Source organism: Ranitomeya variabilis, chromosome 8, assembly GCF_051348905.1.
Source record: "Ranitomeya variabilis isolate aRanVar5 chromosome 8, aRanVar5.hap1, whole genome shotgun sequence".
NCBI classification, from domain to species: Eukaryota; Metazoa; Chordata; class Amphibia; order Anura; family Dendrobatidae; genus Ranitomeya; species Ranitomeya variabilis.
In genome coordinates this window covers 55,070,249-55,093,754 of record NC_135239.1, presented here as the reverse complement: position 1 = coordinate 55,093,754, position 23,506 = coordinate 55,070,249, and the positions used below count along the sequence as shown (strand labels likewise).

The following is a 23,506-nucleotide window of genomic DNA, read 5'->3' as shown; positions in this document are numbered from 1 at the left end:
GACATTTATTTTATCTATTCTATTGTAACCTGTCAGTGTGATTTTACTTTACACCGCGCTGAATTGCTGGCTTTTCTAAAGGACACAGGTGCGTATTTCTCGCAAGTCACACTGATGGTCCGTGTGGTGTGCGAGTTTTTCTAGCACCCGTAGACTTTCATTGGCGATTCTCGGCCGATATAAGGTGCAAATTGCAGCATGCTGCGATTTCCCTCACACGTATAATACGGCCAAGAAAAAAAACGATGATGGGAGCTGCCCCATAGATTAACATTGGTCCGAGTGCAATACGATTTTTTATAACATAGCACTCGTCCGTATTATATGGTAGTATGACTCCGGCCTTAGGCAGAACCCGATACTGCAGCTGCTGACCCTGGGGGTCAGGTACACTGACACTGAAATAGGGCTCCGTTCAGACTAATAGGTTCAGCTCTGGATCACTGCAGAAAGGTTACTGAAACAGATTTATATACGGAAACATTCAGATATTGGCTGCACTAGGTCCAGGAGACAATGTTCAGGATCCTAGCCGCATCGGGACCAGGGAAGTTGGAGAACAGGACTGGCCCCGCCGGGAGCAGGGATGTTATGATCTGGTGGCCCAGGAGTAGCATTGGACGTACTTTGGAGAAGGTGGTATCTATACTGACCGCGGACCCTGAACCTAACCCCGCAACTAGAAGTAGCCGTGGGATGTACCTACTGATCCTAGACACCTCGACACAGCCGGAGGACTAATTAACCCTATAGATAGAAAAGGGAAAACTATCTCGCCTCAGAGAAAATTCCCAAAGGATAGGCAGCCCCCCACAAATATTGACTGTGAGAGGAGAGGAAAAAACATACACAGGCTGAAAACAGGATTTAGCAAAGGAGGCCAATCTAGCTAAATAGGAAAGATAGGACAGAGAACTATGCGGTCAGTATTAAAATACTAGCAAATATCCACCACAGAAAATACAAAAGACTCCACATCTAACTAAAGATATGGAGGGTATATCAGCCTCTCCAGAGATTCCAGCTTGACTGCATAAATCCTTACACAGATTAAGCTGGACAAGAAAAAACAAGAAATGCACTGAACAATGAGGCCCACAACATGTGGGCTGCAAAACAAGCAGAACTTATCTTGGTGAAAAGACCAGGAAGCAGGAGAAACCATGAAGGGATGTGAATCCTCCAGAATACAATGGACAACTGGCACTGACTGAAGGGTGAGGCCAGACTAAATAGCCCAGTCCAGAGTGGACACACCTGATAACTGCTGTGAAGGACAGACAGCAGCGCTACCACTTATAACCACCGGAGGGAGCCCAAGAACAGAATTCACAACACAGGGATTCGGGCTCAGGAGCTGGCCCCGCCGGGAGCAGGGATTCGGGTTCAGGAGCTGGCCCCACTGGGAGCAGGGATTCAGGCTCAGGAGCTGGCCCCACCGGGAGAAGGGATTCGGGCTCAGGAGCTGGCCCCACCGGGAGCAGGGATTCGGGCTCAGGACCTGGCCCCACCAGGAGCAGGGATTCGGGTTCAGGACCTGGCCTCACCGGGAGCAAGGATTCGGGCTCAGGAGCTGGCCCCACCGGGAGCAGGGATTTGGGCTCAGAAGCTGGCCCCACCGGGAGCAGGGATTGGGGCTCAGGAGCTGGCCCCACCGGGACCAGGAATTCGCGTTCAGTAGCTGGTCCCACCGGGACCAGGGATTCGGGCTCAGGAGCTGGCCGCTCCGGGACCAGGGATTCGGGCTCAGGAGCTGGCCCCACTGGGACCCGGGATTCGGGTTCAGTAGCTGGTCCCACTGGGACCAGGGATTCGGGTTCAGGAGCTGGCCCCACCGGGACCAGGGATTCGGGCTCAGGAGCTGGCCCCACTGGGACCAGGGATTCGGGTTCAGGAGCTGGCCCCACCGGGATCAGGGATTCGGGCTCAGGAGGTGGCCCCACCGGGACCAGGAATTTGGGTTCAGGAGCTGGCCCCACCAGAACCAGGGATTCGGGTTCAGGAGCTGGCCCCACCGGAACCAGGAATTCGGGTTCAGGAGCTGGCCCCACCGGAACCAGGGGCCCTAACAACTCACTAGTAGGAAAAACTACATACTAATGAATGCTGTAGCTTCAGCGACTCCGTAAAAGAGAGGGAGTCTTTTATGCAGGATGACTTAGCAGTTGCCTGGTAATCATCTTGTAGGTGATCTAATTATGTTAAATGCCTCTCCGCTACAGACTAAGGGCATTTCACTATATGCACTCTGCCTGTTAAAGAAGGGGGAAGCGCACTCACACAAACACTAGGAAGTGCAGTGTACACAAGACATGTCAGTAGAAGGGGACAATGCTGAGGGCAGGAGCAGTGAGTATGCCAGCGTCCCTGCATCCCTGCATGTAGGGGAGGGGAAACCATGCAGGGGCGCTGGCAATAGCGTTACATGCTGCTCCCTAACTGCTGGGCAGCGGCTGTCAATCAACATCACATCAGCAGAGCAAAGAAAGAATAAGAGCTCAAAACAAGCAGGAGAGTCACCAACTGAGCTGGAAAAAATCTCAGCAGGGCAGAAGAGGCAGGTAGATAGCAAGTTACCTTCCTGTAAATTCTTAGCTCAATAGGAAAAAAAAACCTAAATCCCAGATAATGCTTTTAAGGCTGACAAGTCTTTCCATATAGACACATCAGTCTGTCCTCATGTGTGTATATAGAGAGACCTGTCAGTCTAAGAGCCTGGGGCGGGGAGATGCTGCCAATGACCAGTCTCTAACTAGTTATCCAAGTAAGATAACACAGGTCAACAAAAAAAAATTTTTTTTCTGGTGTCCAAAATATTTTAATGAATTTGGGGTATTTTTGGGGTGCTGATTCTGAATATGCTATCAGTTTTGCCAGATTGGCTCAAGTTTTTGAGATTTTTGGTATCTTATTTATAGCACTTGTTGGTAAATGCGACGCATCATCTCATTAATTTCTTTGGATTAGTACTTGAACTGAGCAGTTCTCAATATAGTTTTGTGTTAATTAGTGTTCTAAAAGTTTGTTCATAGCTTGATTTTTGCACTAACTTTATGTTGTTGTCTGTTTTCCAGTGAAAAGCATGAACTCATCAAGAAGAAGTTGTCTTAACGATCCAGACTCATTCTGTTACATTTGTGGTGAATACACACTGCCAAAACATAGAAGAAACATAACAGACTTCGTAAAAAAAGTGTATTTTGCCTATTTTGGGGTTATGCTTGGGGACCAAGACAAGTTTTGGGCACCACACATAGTGTGCAAAGCATGTATCGAATTATTACGAAAATGGAGCAAAGGACAAAGAAAAAGCTTCAAATTTGGTGTTCCAATGGTGTGGAGAGAGCCAAAAAATCATCATGATGACTGTTATTTCTGTGCAGTGCAAGTGCAAGGATTCAATAAGCATAAGAAACGAAAATGGGAGTAACATGGAATCTGCAAGAAGGCCTGTCCCTCATTGTGAAGATGTGCCTGTACCTGTGTTTACCATAAATAACAGTCATCATGATGATTTTTTGGCTCTCTCCACACCATTGGAACACCAAATTTGAAGCTTTTTCTTTGTCCTTTGCTCCATTTTCGTAATAATTCGATACATGCTTTGCACACTATGTGTGGTGCCCAAAACTTATCTTGGTCCCCAAGCATAACCCCAAAATAGGCAAAATACACTTTTTTTACGAAGTCTGTTATGTTTCTTCTATGTTTTGGCAGTGTGTATTCACCACAAATGTAACAGAATGAGTCTGGATCGTTAAGACAACTTCTTCTTGATGAGTTCATGCTTTTCACTGGAAAACAGACAACAACATAAAGTTAGTGCAAAAATCAAGCTATAAACAAACTTTTAGAACACTAATTAACACAAAACTATATTGAGAACTGCTCAGTTCAAGTACTAATCCAAAGAAATTAATGAGATGATGCGTCGCATTTACCAACAAGTGCTATAAATAAGATACCAAAAATCTCAAAAACTTGAGCCAATCTGGCAAAACTGATGACATATTCAGAATCAGCACCCCAAAAATACCCTAAATTCGATGAAATATCTTTGGCACCAAAAATGCTGTTGACCAGTGTAATCTATGGTCAGCTCCTCTAAGGGTATGTGCGCACATATTTTGGAGCTCTGGGGATTTTTCCGCAGCGGATTTGTGAAATCCGCAGGTAAAAGGCACTGCGTTTTACCTGCGGATTTATTGCGGAATTAGTGCAGATTCCACTGCAGTTTTACACCTGCGGAATCCTATTATGGAGCAGGTGTAAACCGCAGCGGAATCTGCACAAAGAATTGACATGCTGCGGAATATAAACCGCTGCGTTTCCGCACGTTTTTTTCCGCAGCATGTGCACTGCTGATTGCATTTCCCATAGGTTTACATTGTACTGTAAACGAATGGGAAACTGCTGCGGACTCGCAGCTGCGGAACCGCTGCGGATCCGCAGCAAAATCCGCAGCGTGTGCACATAGCCTAAGAAGGTTTTCTTTGCCTCCTTTCAAAGTTTCAGATTAACCCCATTGCACGGACTGACGAAAACTTACAGCCTCATAGTAAGTCATTAATCCGAGGACAGCAGTCGACATTGCAACAAGACAGCAGAGTCTGATTCATACTGCCTGAGGTTTTGGGCAGCACGAATTTCATGTCAGGTTCCCATTAGAGGAAGTCTGTTAGCATAAAAAAAGACTGCTCCAACCATCACAAGTGCTTGGTGCCCCCTTAACGAGGCCAAACAGTTCTGTGCACCTTCCCACCCACTTGCCTTTCATCTACCTCCTCCCCCTATTCCTTAATGGCTTTACAGGAGCCCAGATAGTTGGAAAGAAGGTAGTTTACTGAGTTGACAAGCTACACCAAGAGTGCACAGAGTGCCTGGTGCTTGGTTCGAACAGTCATTTTGTGCTGAATCACTTTAAAGTTAGGTGCTTTAAACGTTTCAGTTTCAACACGATCTGTTGACCATCTTACATTAAACTGGCAAATTTTCCAGCATAACATTTGCACACAATCCAATTCATCTTAGAACTGCATAAGGCCAGTCTCACATGTCCAAATAATTCCGGTACCGGAAAAATCGGCACCGGAGTTATCCGTGTCCGTGTGCTCACATGGCACATCAGTGTGGCACACGTGCGGCAGCCGTGTGCCGCCCGTGCAGGAGACAGCGCTACAGTAAGCGCTGTCCCCTGCTTTGGGTGCTGAAGCCGCCATTCATTTCTTCTCTCCAGCAGCGTTCGCTGGAGAGAAGGAATGAAAAATCATTGTTTTTTAAGTTTTTTGCGGTTTAAATAAAGTTCCCGGTAACCTACACCCTCCCACCCCCTGTGCGCCTGCCTGCTGGAAATAAAATACTCACCCAGCTCCCTCGATGCTTCCTCTCAGTGTCGCAGCTTGTCCTGTATGAGCGGTCACGTGGTGCCGCTCATTACAGTGATGGATATGCGGCTCCACCTCCCATAGGGGTGGAGCCGCATATTCATCACTGAAATGATTATTTCAACCACAAAAAACATAAAAAATCAATGATTTTTCATTCCTTCTCTCCAGCGAACGCTGCTGGAGAGAAGAAATGAATGGCGGCTTCAGCACCACAAGCTGGGGGGACAGCGCTTACTGTAGCGCTGTTTCCTGCACGGCACACGGACTGTACACGGACAGTATCCGTGTGCGGTACGTGTTTTACACGGACCCATTGACTTTAATGGGTCCGTGTGATCCGTGCACTCCCACGAACACTGACATGTCTCCGTGTTTTTCAAACGGACACACGGTCCGTGAAAACACGCTGACATGTGCAGAGACACATTGATTTTAATGTGTCTACGTGAGTCAGTGTCTCCGGTACGTGAGAAAACTGTCACCACACGTACCAGAGCCACTGACGTGTGAAACCAGCCTAAAGGAGGGTGCACTCTGAGTCCCGAGGAAGGCACGTCGACTGTTGTGAATTCTGTTTGTGGGCTCCCCCGGTGGTGTTTTATGGTAGTGCCACTTATTTGCCTTCTTCTATCCTTGATCACCTGTTGACACCCATTAGGGGAGTTTCCTATTTAAGGCTGCTTGGCTGCTGGTCTGATGCCGGCCAACAATGTATCAGTAGCTTTCTGTTGCATTCTCCTGCCTCAAGATCCTGTTCAGCTAAGTTGAATTTTGTTTCTAGTTAATGCTATTTTTGTCCAGCTATTTGCAATGTGACTCTCTGTAGCTGGAAGCTCTCGTGGACTGGAATTGCCACTCCAGTGGCATGAGTTGTCACTGGAGTTTTAAAGTAATTTCAGGATGGTGTTTTTGAGTAGTGTTTTGAAGTTGACCGTGAAGTGACTCTTTCCTGTACTTTTGCTAGCTAGTAAGCGGACCTCACTGTGCTAAATCTGCTGTTCATCCTACGTATGTCTTTTCCTCTCGACTCACCGTCAATATTTGTGGGGGGCTGCTATCTCCTTTTGGGGTTCATCTCTGGAGGTAAGGCAGGCCTGTATATTCCTCTGATAGGGGTAGTTAGATCTCCGGCTGGCGCGTGGTGTCTAGGGCATCGTAGGAAACACTCCCCGGCTACTTCCAGTGTCGTGTCAGGTTCAGGTCACGGTCACTTTAGTTCCCATCACCCGAGAGCTAGTCCGTTCGTTATTTTTGAGTTCCCTGCCATTGGGAAAATCATAACAGTCGACACCGAATCCCACTCCAGAATGCTCTAGTTTTTCAATGTGCAAATTAGAGTCACTAAGCTTTCACTCGGCATGTGCATTATGTCAATGAAGAAGAGGAGAGAACACCCAGCTTCATTGCACATGACTAGGCCAGACGTTGTACATGACTAGGCTGGACGTTGCAGTTCAAGGGTGACGCAGATTGTGTGAAGGACAATCACACCGCCCTGGGCATTACTGGAGGACACAAGACCATACACGTCTAGGGGAAATTACAACCCACTGGACTAGTCCTGTTTAAGGCTACTTTCACACTAGCGTTGTGCACTGCGTCGTTTTGTAGAAAAAACGCATCCTGCAAAAGCGCTTGCAGGATGCGTTTTTTCTCCATTGACTTGCATTAGCGACGCAGTGCGACGCATTGCCACACGTCGCAACCGTCGTGCGATGGTTGCGTCGTGTTGCGTCGGACCGTCGCCACCCAAAAAGTTGCTTGTAACGTTTTTTGGTGCGTCGTTCCCATCTTTTCCGACCGCGCATGCGCGGCCGGAACTCCGCCTCCCCGCACCTCACAATGGGGCAGCGGATGCGTTGAAAAACAGCATCCGCTGCCCCCATTGTGTGGCGCATTCACTGCTAGCGTCGGTACGTCGCAACGACGCAATTTGTCGTGCGTCGTCCGGCGCTAGTGTGAAAGTATCCTAATGTGCATATGACAAGTGAAACATGGAAATGTTTAGAAGACAAAATTTATTGTTTCCTGGAAAATCAAGGGTGGACTGTATCGTAAAGCAAGAAGAAGCCAATATGATATTGTAATGTTGGTTCAGCAGAATTTTGGAGCCTGGCAGATGAAAGTTCTTCCCCCCCCCCCCCCCCAAAAAAAAAAAAAAAAAAGTTAGCACACATATAGCTTTTGTCTTTCTCTGATAAAGCCACCAAAATAAACCCAGGGTGAAACTAAACAATGATGTGCTTTCTTGACCCACAAGTAAAGGTACCGTCACATTAAGCGACGCTGCAGCGATAGCAACAACGATGCCGATCGCTGCAGCGTCGCTGTTTGATCGCTGGAGAGCTGTCACACAGACCGCTCTCCAGCGACCAACGATGCCGAGGTCCCTGGGTAACCAGGGTAAACATCGGGTTACTAAGCGCAGGGCCGCGCTTAGTAACCCGATGTTTACCCTGGTTACCAGCGTAAAAGTAAAAAAAACAAACCGTACATGCTCACCTGCGCGTCCCCCAGCTTCTGCTTCCTTACACTGACTGAGCTCCGTCCCTAACAGCACAGTGGTGACGTCACCGCTGTGCTTTCACTTTCACTTTAGGGCCGGGCTCAGTCAGAGCAGGAAGCAGACGGCAGGGGACGCGCAGGTGAGCATGTACTGTTTGTTTTTTTTACTTTTACGCTGGTAACCAGGGTAAACATCGGGTTACTAAGCGCGGCCCTGCGCTTAGTAACCCGATGTTTACCCTGGTTACCAGTGTAAAACATCGCTGGTATCGTTGCTTTTGGTGTCAAACACGATACACGGCGATCGGACGACCAAATAAAGTTCTGGACTTTATTCAGCGACCAGCGACATCACAGCAGGATCCTGATCGCTGCTGCGTGTCAAACTAAACGATATCGCTAGCGAGGACGCTGCAACGTCACGGATCGCTAGCGATATCGTTTAGTGTGACGGTACCTTAAAGGTACCTTCACACGAAGCGACGCTGCAGCGATAGAGACAACGATGTCGATCGCTGCAGCGTCGCTGTTTGGTTGCTGGAGAGCTGTCACACAGACCGCTCTCCAGCGATCAACTATGCCGAGGTCCCCTGGTAACCAGGGTAAACATCGGGTAACTAAGCGCAGGGCCGCGCTTAGTAACCCGATGTTTACCCTGGTTACCAGCGTAAAATCTAAAAAAAACAAACAGCACATACTTACATTCACGTCCCCCTGCGTCCACTTCCTGACTGACTGAGCGCCGTACAGTGAGAGCAGAGCGGTGACGTCACCGCTGTGCTGCTTTCACTTTCACTTTGCGGCGCTGAGTCAGAGGAGGAAGCAGACTGCAGGGGACGCAATGTGAGTATGTGCTGTTTGTTTTTTTTACATTTTACGCTAGTAACCAGGGTAAACATCGGGTAACTAAGCGCGGCCCTGCGCTTAGTAACCCGATGTTTACCCTGGTTACCAGTGTAAAATATCGCTGGTATCGTTGCTTTTGCTTTCAAACACAACGATACACAGCGATCGGACGACCAAATAAAGTTCTGGACTTTATTCAGCGACCAGCGACATCACAGCAGGATCCTGATCGCTGCTGCGTGTCAAACGAAACGATATCGCTAGCGAGGACGCTGCAACGTCACGGATTGCTAGCGATATCGTTATAATGTCGTTTCGTGTGAAGGTACCTTTACAGATGTTCTCAGCTCTGTAGGAGATGTAAATACAGTTGTCACATTACTGATAACGCTCTCCATGAACAAAGAAGGCACAGAGGGATAATTAAAAAGGAGTATTAGGAGCACTGTATAATCCAAAGGCAGGAAATAGCCCTTTATCACCTCCCATAGGCAGAAGGCAGTGGAATGACTACCATCTGCTCTGCGTCATCGCATCAGTCAGACTTCAAGATGGCATGTCCTCAAATCTAGGTGGAATGGAGTCCATGACATGTAGAAGACATTTAGTTGGACGATTCTGTGGTATGCAGGTTTTGCACCAGGGTGAACCCAAGAGTAGAGAATACTTGGCGCTAGCTTGATGTTTTAGCCACTTAGGGTATATGCGCATGTCGTCTTTTTTTTTTTTTTTCACGTGTCAGAAACTGCAGGCAATGGTAATTTTTTTTTTAAAGTTACGTTCACACATTGACTATTTGATGAGTTTTATTTTACCTCAGTATGTATAAGCCAAAACCAGGAGTGGTTGATAAATACAGAAGTGGTGACGTGTTTCTATCATACTTTTTTCCTCTGACTGCTCCACTCCTGGTTTTGGCTTACAAATACTGAGGTAAAAAAAGACACCAAATACTCAACATGTGTTTTTTTTTGTCTTTTCCAGAGCACCTGTTCAACAACCTTGCGGTTTATTGGGCATTTTTGTAGTGTCTTTCTAGCTTTTTTTTTTTTCCTCATTCATTCAACAACAACAAAACACGATCAGTTTTTAAAGCATAGAACGACAGCAAAGTGGTTACACAAAAAAAAAGACCTCCGGGCATCTTATATGATAAAGCACAGAAGAGTGGAAGACTCCAGAAGAACGGTCGGCTCACTTTTTTTTTAACTGCTTGGCATCGTTGGAAACCTCCAGCAGTTAGAAGACTCTCAAAGGCCTGAGCATATGAAGGGCTAGTCATCTTTACATAGACATTGATTTGTTGTAGTTTTTGGAGTGAAATCCAACTGAAAAAAGACATTGTGTGAACAAACCCTTATGGTTTATAATCTGTCCGCTGCACAAGTGATGGGTGAAAATAATGGCTACCATGTCAAAGTACATATGGGTGGTTAGTTGTTGTCATGCCATGACTAGCTTACCTTAAAAATTCAGACTAACATTCTTCTCACAGTTTCGGAAGACTAGGTGACTAGCACAGATTGTCACCATTAGCAATGGTAGCCCAACATATGTAAGGCTACATTCACAAGGCGGACATATCCCGTGTGAAATCTACCCACAAAGTAGCTCATAGTTTTAGTAGGAATTCCATGTTGTAATGGGGAATTCTATGTTGTAATGGGAGTATAAATTTGTGTGAGAAGTGACGTCATTTATCGAAACAGGTTCCACATCAGGTAGTCCCATGTGGACCCGCAGCATACAAACTTCAAGCCCCAGGCAGGTAACTACCAAGTGATGCAGCTCCAAGTTGGTTTCATACAATCAATTATTGCCTTTACACCTGTTTTCTTGCCTAATTTGGTGCAGCTTCTTTTTGTTTGCACCCAATTCATTATTCTATGTTCTTGCTTTTTTCCCGCTTTATGTGCTAAGTCTAGTAATTCCAGATGTTCTAGTCAAATCAATCAATTGCGACTTTTTAAGAAGTCGCAAAATTTGGCACAACCTCTCTCCAGTTCCACCCTGGTGTATTTTTGAGTATACAAAGACTTTTTGTGCCAATATGTGACTTGGCGCCAACAGTCGCAAAAGCAGTTCAAGACGGGCAAAAATACCTTTTTTTTTTTTTTTTTTTTAACTCTGCACTAAGGCTGTTTTCACACTTGCGTTTTGATCTGCAGCATTTAAAAAAAAAACGCAGGTGGTGAAAAACGCATGTAAACGCGTGCAAACGCTGCGTTTTTTAGACGCATGCGTTTTTGCATGTGGAAAAAAAAACGCGGCGTTTTTACGCGTTTAGGCTACGTTCACATTTGCGTTGTTGTGTGTTGCGTCGGCGACGCATCGGCGACACAACGCACGCAAAACGCATGCAAAACGCATTGTTTTTTGACGCATGCGTCCTTTTTTTGTATGAAAAAGGACGCACAAAAAATGCAACTTGCTGCGTCCTGTGCGCCCTGACGCGTGCGCCCAAAAAGACGCATGTGTCAAAAACGCATCACAACGCATGTCCATGCGCCCCCATGTTAAATATAGGGGCACATGACGCATGCGGCGACGCTGCGGCGCCGAACGCAAATGTGAACGTAGCCTTACATGCGTTTTTTCTTGCGTTTGCGTTTTTGAAACGCATGCTGAGAAGTGTGTGACAGCTGCCAATCATCAAAATCAACTAGAAAGCCCACTAGAAATAGAAATAGTTAGGGATAGGGTTAGGGTTAGGATCCCTAGGGTTAGGGGTAGCTTTTTATTAGAAGAATGTCCTGGTCACCAGGTCACTGATAAGCCACCCCCCCCCCATCAAGGTGATAAAGGGATCCAAACCCTAACCCTACCCCTAACCCTGACAAGCCACCCCCCACCATCAAGGTGATAAAGGGATCCAAACCCTAACCCTACCCCTAACCCTGACAAGCCACCCCCCACCATCAAGGTGATAAAGGGATCCAAACCCTAACCCTACCCCTAACCCTACCCCTAACCCTGACAAGCCACCCCCCACCATCAAGGTGATAAAGGGATCCAAACCCTAACCCTACCCCTAACCCTAACCCTAGGGATCCAAACCCTAACCCTACCCCTAACCCTATCCCTAACCCTAGGGATCCTAGGGATCCATAGGAATTGGCTATTATGTTGACCTGGTGACCAGGACATTCTTCTAATAAAAAGCTTTGTTCAATGTGGACACCCCAAGATATACGGTATTGCTATAGAGTACTAAAAATATAAACTCGTAGAGTATTAACTGTCATAGTGTTAGGGTTAGGGTTTGGATTCCTTTATCACCTTGATGGTGGGGGGTGGCTTGTCAGGGTTAGGGTTAGGGGTAGGGTTAGGGTTTGGATCCCTTTATCACCTTGATGGTGGGGGGTGGCTTGTTAGGGTTAGGGGTAGGGTTAGGGTTTGGATCCCTTTATCACCTTGATGGTGGGGGTGGCTTGTCAGGGTTAGGGTTAGGGTTTGGATCCCTTTATCACCTTGATGGTGGGGGGTGGCTTGTCAGTGTGTATTCTTGTTTTTTTCTATAAAAACGCATGCGTTTTTAACGCAAGCAAACGCATGTGCTTAAAACCGCATGCATTTACATAGACAGCAATACATTTTTTTGCGGCAAAAAAACGCCTCTAGAAATTACTACATGTTGCATTTCCGCAAAAAAACGCAAGCATAAAAAAAACGCATGCGTTTTTAATGTTAAACATAGGAAACAAAACGCATGCTTTTTTTTGGTAAAAACGCTGCAGATCAAAACGCAAGTGTGAAACCAGCCTAACATCATGAATCATATGCGCCATTTTGATTATCGTAATTTGGTGTTAAAAACAGCAAATAATACCACAAGAAAGAAGGAAAAAAAGAAAAAAAAAAGGAAAGTGACAAACTCCACCCAGCGGATATTTGTAAAATTGGGGCCATGGAGTTTTTAGGAAAAATAAAGCATTTTTGGGGCACTTTTCATGGCATTTTTGCAGCAATGTAATAACCAAAAAATGTTGTGTTTCTAGATGTTAGTGCATTTAATATTTCCTTATTGATGTAGCTAACAACTGAGCATTTTTGGAGCATGTTTTACCCCACAGTGTTACTTTTTCCAGCATGCTGTAGGTGTGTCTTTTTTTTTATTGTGTTATTTCAGTCTTCAGCAAATCAGGATTTGTAAAATGTAAAACAAAAGCATGGTAAAAATAGCCAGCTGGAAAAGAAATCCTATTAGATTTTTACAGTGAAAAAATGTTACAATAAATTATGTGTGAAGGAAGATCTACTCACAAGGGAGACTAAGATATCTCTGATACCACAATTACATATGAATAGATGGTTGTGAAGATATTACTTTAGGTCAGACTGACAATGCACAGCGCAATTATCCGACTGCATATGGAGAAATTAATAAGCACTTCAGAAGGTCAGCAGCACTTATTCTTGCACTTTCCCTTAAGCAGCATCGTGTTTATATCTCAGGGCACTGTAGACAAAGACTTTGAGGTGTCGTTAGGTGGCCATGTACAATAATTAGCCGTCGGCTAAACAATCAATTAATATTGCTTTGCCAAGTGTTCTCAACACTATGGCAGCTGCTTATCTCCAGTCGAACAAAAGATGAAAGTCAACATCTGCCACTAGGGCAAAGTCAGGAGACCCCAGGAGGTGCCAGGAGCAGCTCAGACCTATTTCAGCAAAGATGTCTAGCAATACCAGACCCAACCCATGAACACGTGTGGCACTATTCTACATTTCAGAAAACCCATTTAATGATCATCAACTAGCAAAGACAACTGAAATGAGGAGATACTTCATTAGGTCTCATTCACACATCAGTATTTTTGCATCAGTGTTTATAAGAAGTGGTGACGTGTCTCTATTATACTTTTCCTCTGATTGTTCCACCCCTGGTTTTGGCTTACAAATACTGATGTAAAGTACTGACCAAATACTCAACGTGTGAACAAGGCCTTAAGGTACCTTCACACTAAGCGACGCTGCAGCGATATAGACAACGATGCCGATCGCTGCAGCGTCGCTGTTTCGTCGTTGTATGGTCGCTGGAGAGCTGTCACACAGACAGCTCTCCAGCGACCAACGATGCCGAGGTCCCCGGGTAACCAGGGTAAACATCGGGTTACTAAGCGCAGGGCCGCGCTTAGTAACCCGATGTTTACCCTGGTTACCAGTGTAAATGTAAAAAAACCCAAACACATACTCACATTCCGGTGCCCGGTGTCCGCTTCCCTGCACTCCTCCTGCATCCTGTGTAAGCGCCGCTGGAAAGCAGAGCGGTGACGTCACCGCTGTGCCCTGCTTTACGGCCGGCCGGCGCTGTCACAGTGCAGGGAAGCGGACACCGGGGGACGCGACAGACACTGGAATGTGAGTATGTTTTTTTTTTTTTACATTTACAATGGTAACCAGGGTAAATATCGGGTTACTAAGCGCGGCCCTGCGCTTAGTAACCCGATGTTTACCCTGGTTACCATTGAAGACATCGCTGAGTCGGCGTCACACACGCCGACTCAGCGATGTCAGCGGGAGATCCAGCGACGAAATAAGGTGCTGGCCTTCTAGCTCCGACCAACGATGTCACAGCGGGATCCAGATCGCTGCTGCATGTCAAACACAACGATATCGCTATCCAGGACGCTGCAACGTCACGGATCACTATCGTTATCGTTCTAAAGTCGCTCAGTGTGAAGGTACCTTTAGAGTTAAGAGACAGATCAAGGGAATGAAGAAAACAACCAGCGGCACTCTATCAACAGACGCAAAGTTGAAAGCTTCAAGGAACCCGCTTGAAGTTCCAGTAAGTAGCAAGAGATAGCGTCCAAGTCCTGGGTGAAAAGGTAAAACAAAATTTATTCTGCCATAAAAGGGTAACAACATTTTGACCTATCAAAAAAGGTATTTATCAAGTACCCTTTTTGATAGGTCTAAACGATCTTACTTTTTATGGCAGAATAAATTTTAACTTTTTCACACAGGACTTGGACGCTATCTCGTCAGTCAACCATTTATTTCAGCTGTAGAGAAAGCAGTCGTGTCACCTTACCTATGGCTATGAGATAGTAGTTAACCAAAAATCAGTGTATGTGAGCTTTCCATAAGAAAGAAATTAAGTACACAAGAGTCAAAAGATAATGAAAACCTAGTTCATCTGCTTTCAGGTTAGTAGAAAGCTCCTGGCTCTTCCATGTGTCATCAATTGCATTAGCCAGAAGTTTCATCTGCAACATAAAAATTGCTAAAAAAATAATTTAAGCCTCAATTGTTCCATAACTTTATTGATGAAAGAATAGTTGATTCACTCGCTTATCCAGTATTTTAGAGATTTTTCTTCTCCCGGAAATACTTTCCATAACATTTACAACTAACGAGAAATCCGGAGACTTGAGAAATGTTTTAACACAGAAGAGCATGTTGTTCAAGCTGTGATGATTACAAAGGTCTCAAAATGCCAGTTCTGGAGGAACAAAAATAAAATAATCTATCACAATCCTGAAGGAAATGGCACATTGCTTAAGGCTACTCCTCCCTTAGACATAAAGTACAGGCCTTCACCAAGTAGGGAACTGCTCCAAAGTCACCATCCATGACTACAACTGAAGACATGATTATGGATTAGGCCACCTTCACACGTTCAGTATTCGGTCAGTATTCTACATCACTATTTCTAAGCCAAAGCCAGGTGGTGCACATGGCTAGTGGCCAACTATGGCTTAGTTCAGGAGAACATATTTTTTGGCCAGCGTGCTGTCTCTGAGCACAACGGAGAAGTTAGATATAACCCGATCATATTATAGTCCAAACAACATGGGAAATTTTAATTATCAGAGAAAAAGTTTTTAACGCGTGAACAAACAATTCTACTTGCTTCAAACTTTCGTTACTTAAGAATGGATGTCAGTGAAGATCTGGCCTTAGGCCTGATAGGAAAAGCACATTACAATTATCCAGCTGTATATGGGGAAAATAATAAGCGCTTCTAAAGGTCAGAAGCACTTATTGTCACACTTGGATATTTTCCAGCATCTTTGGTAAATCCTTTAGCAATGAAACAGATCTTTCCCATTTCTCAGAGAAGAATAGTTGGGTTTTTCTCCTTCTTGATGCCATAGACAAGCTGTATGAAGGTCCAAGGCCAAAAAAAAGCTATTTTTGTAAATGGCTAACCCTACTCTATGAATTTGGATAAAAAGTTGATCCAATGGATCATAAACTTTTACAGATCTCAAGATGCCATTATTTGTCCATGCTGGCAAACCTATAGATTATTAGATTATGTCTACATAGATTGGATATGCAGCGTATTACAGTACCAGCATTGTAGGTCAGATTTTATGAATTGTATTCACATGCTCCAGAGGAAACCTATGTGTATATATATATACTAGATTGTGGCCCGATTCTAACGCATCGGGTATTCTAGAATATGCATGTCCCCGTAGTATATGGACAATGATGATTCCAGAATTTGCGGCAGACTGTGCCCGTCGCTGATTGGTCGAGGCAACCTTTATGACATCATCGTCGCCATGGCAACCATTATGACATCTACGTCGATAATGTGCCCGTCGCTGATTGGTCGAGGCCTGGCGGCCTCGACCAATCAGAGATGCGGGATTTCCAGGACAGACAGACAGACAAACCCCTAGACAATTATATATATATACATATATATATATATATATATATATATATATATATATATATATATATATCTATATATCAGGTCACACTGTGGTTTTACTGTACGAGGCAGATGAATTGCCAGCTTTTCAAAGGACATCGGTTTGTAAAAATCGGACGGCACTTGCATGGTCTGAGGGCTGTGCTATTTTTTTTTCTCGCAACCATTGACTTGCATTGGAGAGTCTTGTCCAAGATAAGAGGACAATCACAGCATGCTGTGATTTTTATTTTTTTCTCAGTCCAATTTTGGCTGAGAAAAAAAAAAAATCGCAGATGAGCAGGGACTCATAGATTAACATTGGATGGAGTGCAATCCGATTTTTATTGGATTGCACTCATTAGTTTACCCCGCAGATGAGTACGAGTCCTAAGGCCTGTTTCACACGTCAGTGGCTCCGGTACGTGTGGTGACAGTTTTCTCACGTACCGGAGACACTGACTCACGTAGACACATTAAAATCAATGTGTCTCTGCACATGTCAGCATGTTTTCACGGACCGTGTGTCCATTTGAAATACACGGAGACATGTCAGTGTTCGTGGGAGTGCACGGATCACACGGACCCATTAAAGTCAATGGGTCCGTGTAAACACGTCCCGCACACGGATGGGAGGTGGAGCCGCATATTCATCACTGTAATGAGCGGCACCACGTGACCGCTCATACAGGACAAGCTGCGGCGCTGAGAGGAAGCATCGAGGGAGCTGGGTGAGTATTTTAATGCCAGCGGGCGGGCGCTCAGGGGGTGGGAGGCGGCAGGTGACAAGGATCTTTATTATAAACACAAAAATAATAAAAACACATTGATTTTTCATTTCTTCTCTCCAGCGAACGCTGCTGGGGAGAAGAAATGAATGCCGGCTTCAGCACCACATGCTGGGGGGACAGCGCTTACTGTAGCGCTGTCTCCTGCAACGTCCGTGTGGTAGTCAGTCGGCACACGGGAGGCACACGGCTGCCGCACGTGTTCCACACTGATGTGCCACGTGAGCACACGGACACGGATAACTCCGGTACCGGAATTATCTGGACGTGTGAGACTGGCCTAAGGCAGGTTTCACACACCCAGACCTTGATGCTCAGACTGCCTGAGAGAAGTCAACAGCCTCCTAAGCATACACAAAGCCGTACAGTTCAGGTTAGGAGATCTGCAGCCATTCTGTCTATCTCAGTCCAGATATGGATCATGACACCCGGATGTATAAAACGAGCCTCAAGTTTAGCTACACAAAGCGTTGTCTGGCCTTACGCTAGTTTCACACATCAGTTTTTTGTTTTCAGGCTAAATCCGGCCAATTTGTAAAAAAACGGATCCGGCGCAAATTGTGAAAAACTGATGCGCAGTTATTTAGCTTGATCGGTCTTTCTTTAATGCGCATGGATTTTTGACTTCCTGTTTCAGAGAGAGGGGAGAGAGAGAGGGAGAGAGACCCGAGAATGGAAAAACTGCATGATTTGTATGGAAAATGCTTTGAAAACCGGATCCGGGCGCCGGATTCATTGTTTCACACCTCCATTTCATGTGTTTTTGGCCGATTCCGCCAGTGTGCGCTTTTTTCCCGCCGGACAAAAAAACGTTGCAGTGGACGTTTTCTCCTTCCGCCGGAAATGACTATTTGGACGGATCCAGAAAAAAATGGATGAAACGTCTGGCCATCAGGCATAATCCGGCACTAATACAACTCTATGGGAAAAAAACGGATCCGTTTTTTCAACAAATTGCCGGATTGTGCCTGAAACAAAAAGCCTGATGTGTGAAAGTAGCCTCAGGCTACAAGTCTGCAGATTTGTGAATCCTATGATCGCTCACATTGCATGCTGTGAGGATTCTCCAGTCTCCCATTCCCGATTCTGGCACACGACTGGAAGCATGCGGTTTGCATACTTTTGGCCACATTTCGACTAGACTATATCTGGCCTCGCTCAATACTCAATATACTTGCATTGAGCAAGGTTGCGCCCATCTAGTTGGCATGTGAACGCACCTATGCAAATCACATGTTTGCAGTCAAGAACGTGACGTGAGGATTTAGGGTATGTGCACACGATGCAGAAAATGCTGCGGATCTGCAGCGTTTCCGCAGCTGCGGGTCCGCAGCAGTTTCCCATGAGTTTACATTTCAATGTAAACTTATGGGAAACAAAAAACGCTGTGCACATGCTGCGGAAAAAAACGCGCGGAAACAAAGCAGTTTACATTCCGCAGCATGTCATTTCTTTCAGTGGATTCCACAGCGGTTTTACAGCTGCTCCTATGGAAAACCGCAGTTGTAAAACTGCAGTGAAAACCGCAGAAAAACCACGGTAAATCCGCGATAAATCTGCAGCAAAAACGCAGCATTTTTGCCCTGCAGATTTACCAAATCTGCTGCGGAAAAATCCGCAGTGGACCAGAATACGTGCGCAGAGCCGCAGCTTCAAACACGCAGTGTTTCCTGAATGTGGACGTCCAGATGTTACGCAGCGTCCAGATGTTACAGCATAGTGGAGGGGATTTTATCAAATCCCGTCTCCACTATGCGTGGTAACACGCATACGTCGGCCCTGCGATTCCGGACATGCTGCGCGTCTTTTAAGATCGCAGCATGTCCGTGTACCTTGCGGCGCCGCTGCGCGGTAAATCATAGGGCCCTATGTGTGGGGTGCGATGATGCCGGATGTGTGCAATTAACACATCCGGCATCATTGCGTCACAGAAGGGGGCGGGGTTTAGGGCAGAGCGGGTTTGCCGCTCCGTCCAAACCGCCGGCCATCCTGAAGGTGGAAACATACCGTAACAAGTCTGCAGTCACATAGCCTAACTACAGACTTGGAGCCTAAGGTGACACAATCCCTTTCAGAACCCAGGATGTCAGGTCTCTGTGTGTTTAGTGTAGGGAGACATTATAGCAGCTAGTCTCCAGGTGAGGGAAAACAAACAAAATAGAAAGAGAGGTGAAAACAGGTGAATAATGCAGGATACCATACTGTAATGACAATACTGCTATTTTCCTAGTACGTACACAGTCCTATTCTGAAAAGTCACATGAAGGAAAAATACGAATGTCTCATTATCCACCTGCTTCTAGCCTCTCATCTAAAGTAAATATTCAGGTTTCTGCCAAATACATCTATTGCAGTAGGTAAAAGTGTAACTAATGCATAACTGTCATACTCCCTAGGCAAGCAAAGACATACCTGCATAGCGTTTCCTAGATATTCCCTTTAGATATTTGGCCAGGATGTAGTAAGGCTAACAAACCATTTTATGGAGATCTAAAAGTGAAGCTAAACAATATGTAAAAGCTTTTATATATTCCATGCTCATAAATCATACCAGTGTAACTTCTGGCCATCATATAACAGAACTACACAAAAAGATATCACTTATCTACAAATCAAGCTCGGACCGTGCTCACAAGATTCTAGAGGGTTTTTCCCCTTTGTCAAAAACACTTGAAAAACTTGTCCCATTAATTTGAATGGGAAATCCATTTTGCTGTTCATATGCATTTTTTTTTCTCCCTTTAAATGTTTTGAGAAAAAGTGCATGTCACTTCTTTGAATCATCGCCTTATGGAATTTGCTCCAAACTGGAAACTGTACAATCAATAGGCAAAAAAATAAATAAATAAAAAAAACCTCTTAGGCTGTGTGCCCACGATGATTAGTGGTAAGTTTTTGACGCTGAGTATTTTTGCTGCATCAAAAACCGCAGGGTCTTATAGTTCCAGCAAAGTGGATGGGATTTATAGAAATCTCCTACCTACTGTGATATTTTTTTTTTACTCCATTTAATGTGACCTGCGGAGCGTGTTCCAAATCTGCAGCATTAATTTCTCTTGTGGTTACGCTGAGTTTTATGTGCAGATTTTTCCCTATAGACTTGCATTAGATGTGGAAAATCTGCAGGTAAAAAAAATGCATGTGCATTTTTAGTGCAATTTCACAGTGGAAACGTATAAAAAATACATGTAATCCGCACATGATTATATCAAAGTTTTGTCAAACCAAATACTAGGAAGTATCAAAAACAAAGTAGCATTGTTTAAAACATGAAATCCCAAAAACGTAAAAAAAAAAAAAAAAAAAACATTTTAAAAAACTGATCAAAAACACAATGTTACCTAATCGCTGCCGAAAATCTGCAAAATCAAAAGCTCAGCATGGGAACACAGCCTTCAGGGTATCCACTCCTTTAAAAAAAAATGGCATTTTCTGGCATTTTTGAATTAAAAAAAAAACAACTCAGTGTGAACAAAGCCTTTCTACGCCAACATTCCTTTAGACTACCGATACCTGCCACTCAGCACTAAGAGTTAATCAAACTCCAGAAATGGGATGGGATAAGAGACATGGAGCAAAACTAAGGATGAGACTGGACATATGGCTACAGCTTCCAGAGTGGTCCCATTCTCTACATCCAGGAACATCATTAGCAGCAGTAACATAATGACAGCAGGATCCAGACAGTAACAACTCTGATGAAACAATGTAACAAATACATAAAACAAATAACTAAAAAGTTTCCAATGTAGCAAGTGATGAGCATCCAACAAGCCCCTTCCCATTCCAGAAGCCATTCATTATCTTACAAGCTTCCCAGGAGCCTCATTCATTAAGGAGTATAGAGGGACAATGTCAGGAGGCAGGGTGAAGCCTGGACCCTGGCAGAAGTTGTCTCCATCACTGCCTCTAGTATGGACAGCACAGAATGAGGAGAAGTGCACATTTGCCAACCAGGATCTGTGGGAAAAAATCTGCACAGCACTGATATGGCTGACTGCATCCACAGTCCTATGTAACACTGTGCCAGGATGCCCCCCACCACCAGCTCTAAGCAGATCACATGCTGCCAGTCAGAGCCCCCCCAACAGCAGCAACCATGGAGGAGCAAGGGGGGCACTGCAAGAATGCAAACAGTGAGGTGGCCGGGGACGGAGCCATTCCCCCCCTGCAGCAGCAGCAGCAGGCTGGGGTAATGCAGGGCTGGCCGTGTAATGCTGCCATCACGGCAGAGCACAGAGGAGGGGGTTACCTGGGCTGGCGCTGGCATGGTCAGGAGCTCTGCTGTCTGCTGCTCACACGCTGGTACAGGAGCTGTGGGGAAGCTCTCAGCAGGGGACGGACGGCACTTCTCGCGAGATGTGGCAGCTCAGCCGGCTTCTCGCAGTGTTTGCTGCCAGTGCTACATTCCCAGCATAGCTGCTATGTGACAGCCTGGGGGCAGCCCGTGTGCCAGCCCCTATACAGCCGGCCCTTGTGCCAGCCCCTATACAGCCAGCCCGTGTGCCAGCCCCTATACAGCCAGCCCATGTGCCAGCCCCTATACAGCCAGCCCATGTGCCAGCCCCTATACAGCCGGCCCTTGTGCCAGCCCCTATACAGCCAGCCCGTGTGCCAGCCCCTATACAGCCAGCCCGTGTGCCAGCCCCTGTACATCCAGCCCGTGTGCCAGCCCCTATACAGCCAGCCCGTGTGCCAGCCCCTATACAGCCAGCCCGTGTGCCAGACCCTATACAGCCAGCCCGTGTGCCAGACCCTGTACAGCCAGCCCGTGTGCCAGCCCCTGTACATCCAGCCCTTGTGCCAGCCCCTGGACAGCCAGCCCCTATACATCCAGCCCTTGTGCCAGCCCCTATACATCCAGCCCGTGTGCCAGCCCCTGGACAGCCAGCCCCTATACATCCAGCCCGTGTGCCAGCCCCTGTACATCCAGCCCGTGTGCCAGCCCCTGTACATCCAGCCCGTGTGCCAGCCCCTATACATCCAGCCCGTGTGCCAGCCCCTATACAGCCAGCCCGTGTGCCAGCCCCTATACATCCAGCCCGTGTGCCAGCCCCTATACATCCAGCCCTTGTGCCAGCCCCTGTACATCCAGCCCTTGTGCCAGCCCCTGGACAGCCAGCCCCTATACATCCAGCCCTTGTGCCAGCCCCTATACATCCAGCCCGTGTGCCAGCCCCTGGACAGCCAGCCCCTATACATCCAGCCCTTGTGCCAGCCCCTATACATCCAGCCCGTGTGCCAGCCCCTATACAGCCAGCCCCTATACATCCAGCCCTTGTGCCAGCCCCTATACAGCCAGCCCATGTGCCAGCCCCTATACATCCAGCCCGTGTGCTAGCCCCTATACAGCCAGCCCGTGTGCCAGCCCCTATACATCCAGCCCTTGTGCCAGCCCCTATACAGCCAGCCCATGTGCCAGCCCCTATACATCCAGCCCGTGTGCTAGCCCCTATACAGCCAGCCCTTGTTCCAGCCCGTGTGCCAGCCCCTATACAGCCAGCCCATGTGCCAGCCCCTATACATCCAGCCCTTGTGCCAGCCCCTGTACATCCAGCCCTTGTGCCAGCCCCTATACATCCAGCCCCTATACATCCAGCCCTTGTGCCAGCCCCTATACATCCAGCCCGTGTGCCAGCCCCTATACAGCCAGCCCGTGTGCCAGCCCCTATACATCCATCCCTTGTGCCAGCCCCTATACAGCCAGCCCATATACATCCAGCCCGTGTGCTACCCCTATACAGCCAGCCCGTGTGCCAGCCCCTATACAGCCAGCCCATGTGCCAGCCCCTATACATCCAGCCCGTGTGCTAGCCCCTATACAGCCAGCCCTTGTTCCAGCCCCTATACATCCAGCCCGTGTGCCAGCCCCTATACAGCCAGCCCATGTGCCAGCCCCTATACATCCAGCCCGTGTGCCAGCCCCTGTAAAGCCAGCCCTTTTGCCAGCCCCTGTACATCCAGCCCTTGTGCCAGCCCCTATACATCCAGCCCTTGTGCCAGCCCAGGTGCCAGCCCCTATACATCCAGCCCTTATGCCAGCCCCTATACATCGAGCCCTTGTGCCAGCCCCTGTAAATCCAGCCTGTGTGCCAGACCCTATACATCCAGCCCCTGTACATCCAGCCCGTGTGCCAGCCCCTGGACAGCCAGCCTGTGTGCCAGCCCCTATACATCCAGCCCTTGTGCCAGCCCCTATACAGCCAGCCCATGTGCCAGCCCCTATACATCCAGCCCGTGTGCTAGCCCCTATACAGCCAGCCCTTGTTCCAGCCCGTGTGCCAGCCCCTATACAGCCAGCCCATGTGCCAGCCCCTATACATCCA

At 46.8% G+C, this 23,506-nt stretch overlaps 1 protein-coding gene across 1 annotated transcript in view; it reads right to left on the bottom strand.

Moving 5' to 3' along the window:
* DIPK1A (divergent protein kinase domain 1A) overlaps positions 1-21,739 on the bottom strand; it is a 121,491-nt gene extending 99,752 nt beyond the window's left edge. The window contains exon 1 of the mRNA XM_077277338.1: positions 21,433-21,739. The gene's annotated coding sequence lies outside the window, so the exon portion shown is untranslated. The remainder of the gene's footprint in view (positions 1-21,432) is intronic.
* Between the last annotated feature and the right edge of the window lie 1,767 nt (positions 21,740-23,506).